The sequence below is a fragment of the Lytechinus pictus genome, chromosome 8 (genome assembly GCF_037042905.1).
Source record: "Lytechinus pictus isolate F3 Inbred chromosome 8, Lp3.0, whole genome shotgun sequence".
NCBI classification, from domain to species: Eukaryota; Metazoa; Echinodermata; class Echinoidea; order Temnopleuroida; family Toxopneustidae; genus Lytechinus; species Lytechinus pictus.
This window is the reverse complement of record NC_087252.1, coordinates 5,573,123-5,580,617: the sequence shown is the minus strand read 5'-3', so window position 1 is coordinate 5,580,617 and position 7,495 is coordinate 5,573,123. Positions and strand designations below refer to the sequence as shown.

The 7,495-nt window shown below is 33.6% G+C and overlaps 1 long non-coding RNA gene across 1 annotated transcript; it reads right to left on the bottom strand.

Annotated features, from left to right (window-relative positions):
• Positions 1-1,191: 1,191 nt before the first annotated feature.
• Positions 1,192-5,006, bottom strand: LOC135154853 (uncharacterized). The gene is made up of 3 exons (XR_010294274.1): positions 4,674-5,006; positions 3,540-3,799; positions 1,192-1,291 (listed from the first exon to the last, which is right to left on the bottom strand). It is a non-coding gene; the product is annotated as an uncharacterized LOC135154853 (long non-coding RNA).
• Positions 5,007-7,495: the final 2,489 nt, after the last annotated feature.

The window sequence follows — 7,495 nt, the reverse complement described above, 5'->3', positions numbered from 1 at the left end:
GGTTGTGTTTTGAATCGTTCTTGGCCCGATTCACAATGACAGTTGGCGTTGTTGTTACTATGACGGGCCACACATGGCATGAGCCGGCCGTCATTCATAAACCCAATTGAGTGATTGAATGATCTGTACATAGTCTACCATCACTCACTCTGAAAGTTAGTGATGGTACAGTCTTATAGAAGAGGTAGAATCGTTTTAGAGACCTCGCTCACTGAAGGACAATTAGGCCTACAAGTCTACAGCCACTCGGGACCTCGGTTGGATGTACGATTACTCACCAGTGGACGAGGGAAGTGGTTGTTTTAAAAGTACTCTTCCGATTTTACAATTAATAGATCCGTTTTTTGGTAAGAAAATGTGTGTCGTACTATGACGAACCGTTCATACCATTAGCTACTTGTCATTCACTGATTAAATCAAGTGAATACATGATTTGTACATAATTTTACCATGACTTACTCCAAAAGTGAGTGATTGTATAGTTTTATCCAATCGGAGAGCTTGAATCGTTTTGGATATCTCCCTCACTGAGGTAAACGTATATCCTTCGAATGGATGTACAACCGATCACCACTTTATAAGATAAGTGGTTGTCTTAAGAACATTGGAAAATGGTTTTGGAAGAGGTCGAACATAAAGACTGTACGAAATTTATTTATTCCAATAGATGAACAAATGTTTAAGTCTCAGAGGATTTTGAAATTTTATGACTTTTACAATTATGAGACTGCAATTTTTATGTACAAGTGTTATAAATATATTTTACCTCAGTCAATATGTAATTATTTTGTTTTAAATCGTAATGTACATAATTATACAACCAGGGGAAATAATGATTTTCATATACCTAAAGTAAGAACAAAATTATTTCAAAACTAAATTTTAGGAGAAATTGTAAATATAAAATCATCACTACTTATTCATTTTTACGTAATTATCATTCTGGTTGTTTGTTTGGGTTAGTTAGGTAATTCTTTCCCCTTTTCTACTTTAATTGTTCAAATAATGTATAATTTTATTTGGGTCGGCCGTACATAAGGTTAACTTCTTTTTGGCTGCTACCCTTTCAGTATACTACTTTATTTATGTCCATGTCTGATTTATTTCATGTTTGTACTATTTGTATTGTTTTTATACTGAGAAAAATAAATTGAATTGAATTGAATTGAAAAAGAACAATCCTACCATGTGTAGCAGAATCCTCAAAAGAAATATCTACTGATGAGGTTCCATTCACGGCTTCCCCTTTAGCTTGACAGGTATAGTTGTGATCAAGATGCGACTTGGATACCTGTCAATAAGAATGTAACAATCATTCCTTAAAAACATTTCAATGAAATATAATTATTATCGCTAGCGTAAGTGCCATCTACTTGACGAAGTCGCAAGATATTTTATTTTGACAATTATGATGTCGAACTATTAACGTTGTAGGTTGATCTGGTCACAGATGTTAGCATATTTATTTAACATTATTCCTTTGTAGGATAATTATCTTTTTTTTCTATGAATACGCATAAAGGGAGAACAAGAATAATCTTTACATTTATCAGTACACGATGCACTTCATGTTGATATGCGTTTTAATGTCCCTGTGTACTAAATGACTCAATAAAATTCTGAATAAATTCGTAAGCCTATGACAGGATTGCTATCTGCATGATCACTTGATATTAGTCGAAAATAAATTTGCAAATGATTCGACAGGCTATTTGCACAGTTTTTCAATCAAAGTAGAAGTAATAAAAACGGATTTTCAAATACCATTACATCCTCATTCATGTCATTGAGATGTATCAAATGGGAAAAGTTGTATTATATTCCGTTAGTTCCTCACGATTCTTAGCGTAATAAATATGCATAAGGGGGGGATGCATTTTTTCGAAGTTTCTTAAAGATAGTATATACATTTCCGAAAGCATATACCCAAAATGGTTGCCCATAAAATCAACGTCTAAACTTTAGAAAGATATTCTTCCCTTTAAAACAATTCTTCTTAACAAATACTCACGAAAATAAATGAAAATATATACATGATTTTGTTGTCTACTACAACATCTCTACTTCAAAAAGAAAGAAAAAAGAATCATAATCCAGATACATTGTATGGACCAAGCGCTCTTTCCCTCCTGATCCCGCATCTCCTTTTCCGCACCCGCACTCTTACATTAAGATAGTATTATTGAATATAATTAGTAATTGATTTTATGAATATGAAAAGGCACAAGTCCATTGGAGATCATTTCGAGAAAATTGAAATATATTTATATATATATATATATATTTGGGGCAATTAAAGAACTTTTTGCCAAAAGACATCAGAGAACATCATTAAACAAATCCAAGTGAACATTCGTTTATGAACAATAATAGAGAGCTTTCGTTTTCTGTGACGTGCCATGTGAACGTACGAGATTAAGGAATTTTGGGAGCGCTGCGCATGCGCGAAGTAATCTGTGACGAGCCTTCTCGTTCACTGCCCAAATCTGTGACTCGTATTTGAGGGTTTTGACGTTCGGTGTCATAGTGCTCGAACGAGCGTTTGTTTGTACATGATGACGTCATCCAAGCTTAGCAAAAATGAACGAAGCCGCATCAACACTTGAGTTTCGTTGATTCAGCAGGGCTGGTAAACTGCAAATTACTGCTTGTTACCTGCTCTTCCATTACATTTAGTGTGTCCTGTTTTCAGACACTACATATCCGATAGGTAACTGATGTTCTATTTCCAAACAACTGTGTTTTTTTTTGGCTTTTTGCGCAAGAGTGCAAATGTCGCACCCACAGTCGCCTGATTTTCCGGCCGAGCATCGGCCCACGGCCCGCTCGCTATCACGCTGGTATATGCTGTGGCCTGGTACGGGTATACGTCGACTTAAATCGAAACTGTTTTCATCAATGTACGAACGTGATACTGAACAAGCTGTGTCACCACTTCCGGTGAACTAGGAATACGTTGCAGTCGCAGACAATCGAAAGCTGTCTAATATCTAAGATACTTGTGGGCAGGGTCTTTTATCTGGTGGACTTTGGTCGTTTTTATAATCATATGGACTTGGTTCATTCTTACATTCATATACATGGCAGACTTCTGTAGTAAGTAGTAGAAGTAATGGAAGAGGGCGCTTTAATATGAACGTAAGAAAAGCCCAAGTCTAAGACTTGGGCTTTTCTTACACTCATAGCAGATTTTCCACCTTTCTTCAAGGCATTTCTGAGATGAGCTCAGATTCATCATCAACTTTATACTAAAGATGGGTCATTTTTTAAGGAACAATTTTCCATATTTAACTCAATTTCGCCAAAAGTTGGACTTGGGCCTTTTTTATATTCAGATTTGCCTTACAGTCAATCTATGGTTTTAGTAGCACCCCCTGCAATTTTCTCGAATTATTTTTGTCATAGAAAATACAGTCATGTTCATACTTTTTTTGTTCAATATGTTGTTATGTACTGTGTATCTTATTTATCTTATTTGTTATTTTGTATTAAAAAAAATTGTAGAAACAATAAATGAAATGAAAATAAAACATAGAAACCTGAAGTTGTAATGAAATGTTAAACAGCCCGTCTTTCTCCTGCGTCTGGTGAGTTGCATGTTCATGTAATCTTCCATCGCTTCCAATCCAAATCAATTTTGGTAGAGGTCGAATATTGAAAAGCTTAGAAACAAGTATTACATCCTCCGACGTGTCCCCATCAGTAGTAGGCCTATTAACATGGTAGATACATCCCCCTTGCGCTGTGAAAGTACAGGGCTCGATGATCTCGATGATCGGTTCAAGGGGCTCTGCTAAAGCTAACGACATTATGAAAATTGAGATGCGTAAAAAAATACATCAAGGTGAAGTAAAATTAATATTATTCTCATTTTTTCTCAGTTTTCATGAAAATTAGATAGTAATAATTGACATGATACCCCCCCCCCAAAAAAAAAAGTAGCTGACATTATAGTGCCAGTATAATTAAACTTGAAAGATATTTAGGTGGCTTGTGTAAAGGTTACTGACGATAGTGGTTGATGGTAGTAAATGACGCTCCACGTGGTGATGGGTCATACAAACTTTGAATTAATTATATAAGTTAAACGGGAATATTGAAGTGAAGGGCTTTTTTGGGGGGCTGCTAAATTTCATTTTGCGTTTTGACGCGTCCTGGAAAGGATGTGACACGGCGCAATAAAATGAAGCAAGTCTAGTTGCAGTTGTAAGAGAGTTATCGATCAATGCTTCCTGCAAAGATGGTCATCCTGGGGGCAGTCTTTTATAGTTTATCATCTTGTTTAAATCCTGTTTCTAGATTCCCGCATTGTTGTTTTGCTGGAAGCCCTGAGACCACGAAGACCTGTTGATTGTCAATCTTTTATGGGCTCTAACAATGATTTTGTTTATATTTTTCTTTATATCAATGGCACTCATGTAGCCTAATAAGTGTCCAATTTAGTTTAAGCTACATTTTATACTGTTTTGAAGGCTCTAGGATAGACATTCTTAGGCATGAGTATCCCCTCCACACACACACACACACACACACACACATGTATCCCTTACCAGTGGCGGACCGTGACCCCGAGAAGACAAAGCATGGGGGCACGGCATTGTTCACAAACAATGCAGTGCCCCCCCCCCCAATGCTTTGTCTCATCCGGTTCACGGTCCGCTACTGTCCCTTACCTATAACTCTCAAGTCCGTATAGCCTCTTTCCTCACCAACATCCAAGGTATCAAGCTCAACAACTAAGCATGAGTAGGTTGTCTCGTCGTGAACAATGATGTTTTTGATGATCAAACTGTAATCCCTGGTGATGCTGAACCTCTCAAAGCCCGGTACAGGATCTGTTATACCTTGATAGTCTCGGGCTACGAGTGATGCTCCGTCAGCTGGTGCTCCAGTGAAGTCGTGTTTGTACCAGTAGACTGCATGTGCAGGAACAGAGAAATCACAGGGGAGGGAGATATTTCCGCCTCGCACCGCTGTTACATTCTTCTCTATGTTAAGCCAGAATGCTGCATGTAAATGAGGACAAAAGGGCAATTATATATACACATCAACAAACACAATCCCCACGCACAAGGAAACACACTCCCAAACAACCTCCCTTGTCCCCAATATCACACACACACACACACACACCCCACACACACATATGCATACACCCACACACACACACACACACACATAAATATATATAAATATATATATATATATATATATATATATATATATATATATATATATATATATATATATATATAAATGTGTAAAGTTATACATGTACTACAGCTTTGGCAACTCTTTTATTTAAATATTGTGTGAAAGAAATGGATGAAGAGAACAATGGTAGGCGTAGCTTAAATCAAGGTTCCCCAGAGCTATCTACCCTTTACATTTATACATTTATATACATATATATATATATATATACACATATATATATATGTGTATATAAACGTAACCAGGCATCTACCCCTTAACATGACTACTGTGTCTTGCACCAAATACTTAGGCGAAAAAATGACGATTGGACGTCAATTTAATCCGAGCTTTCGGCCTTAGGCCTTCTTCATGGTTAACAAAAACGAACGAAACATATCAATAGTATAAAGGGAGCAACATATGGACATATAGGCATACACATGTATAAGTATAATAACTGATATAACAACATATCAACAACAAAGTCGTATATGATATATTCAGACATACACATATGCACATATACATATATATATATATATATATATATATATATATATATATATATATATATATATATATATATATATTTAGATATACACATATGTATATATATATATATATATATATATATATATATATATATATATATATAGATATATATCTATATGTATATGTATATATATATATATATATATATGTATATATGTATATATATATATATATATATATATATATATATATATGTAGATACATACATTTTTTTTCAACATGTTTTTATTAAGTATTTCATTAAAAATAATTATATAAACTCCAGATAAATAAAAAAATACAAATCTTCATTTTTTATCAACAAGGATATTCAAAAAAATACATATGTATTTACCAAAAACTAAAGCAAATAAGGACGGAATCAAGTTCCTTAAAATTATACTTTTATATCTAGAAAAAAAAAACTTACTTAACTGAGCCCCCAACCCTCTATGTATTTTGATAATAATTAATATTAAAAGACTAAATGATTTGCAGGAAAACAGAAATCAACCTACATGTATTATCATTGCATCTAATTTTACATCAACATAACTATACATAATTAGACACACATACACACACCCACCTTAACACCCATACACACATGCACATACCATGCATACGTAAACAAACATAATATATACAAATCTGCATATGAACGTTTAACATTTTGGCGAAATAGGATACATAAAGAAAAGAACCTGCAAATCATATTGATACAAGAGAAGGGGAAATTGAAAAGAACTAGTAAAAAGAAAACAAAGAGAAAAGAAAATAATCAACATTCACACTCGCACCACACTGGACACATCCCACCCGTTCACATTGAAATCTCTTTTCACTTTAAGTTCATCCCATTTTTGTAAATGTAAACTTTAAATGCCTGTGTATTTTAATGAATGAAGATACCCGACCTTCAGCTCTGGAATTAAAAATTGCATATTTAATAAAAAGAATAGCAGAATTGACACATTTAATTCTACAAGAATTTCCAGGTAATCCTAAGAATATTTCCCTCCAGTTCAAAGTTCTTAATTCAGCTAAACAAAAAATGATCAATACAAAATTGCCACAGAGGTTTAACTTTTAGGAAAGTACGATTCATTTTTTGTACAACAAAACTAGCAATACTTATCTCCCACGAAACCAAATGTCATCAAATGTGCTTTTGTTTATATTGCTCCATGTAAAAGCATAAACTAAAATTCCCTTTGTTTTCTTGAAAGAGTTGTTCTTCTGATACATCCAAATAATTTACAAATTTCTACATCAGTAAAATTGAAATCACTGTGACCATCCTTGAGTGTTAATTTGTATAGCTCTTGTAGATTGGTATAAACAAGTTATAAATTGTGTATATACATACACACACACTTATATATATATATATATACATATGTGTAAAGTTATACATGTTAACATGTACAACAGCTTTGGCAACTCTTTTGTTTAAATATTGTAAAAAAATGGATGAAGAGAACTATATATACATATATATATATATATATTTATATATATATTTATATATATATATATATATATAATTATTTTATTTAGAGTTTCAAATTACAAGTCGTATAAATATGCATTTCAAATTTAAATATTACACACACACACATATGGCACAGTGAAACATAAAAACGCGATTTCCTCAAAATAAAAGTTTGTGAAAAGTATCAATAGTTTCAAGTTTTTTACGCAACTTAAATTCTTCGATTTCAATTCGTTTATCCATCAAATGTATAGTAAATTTCCTAATGCCACA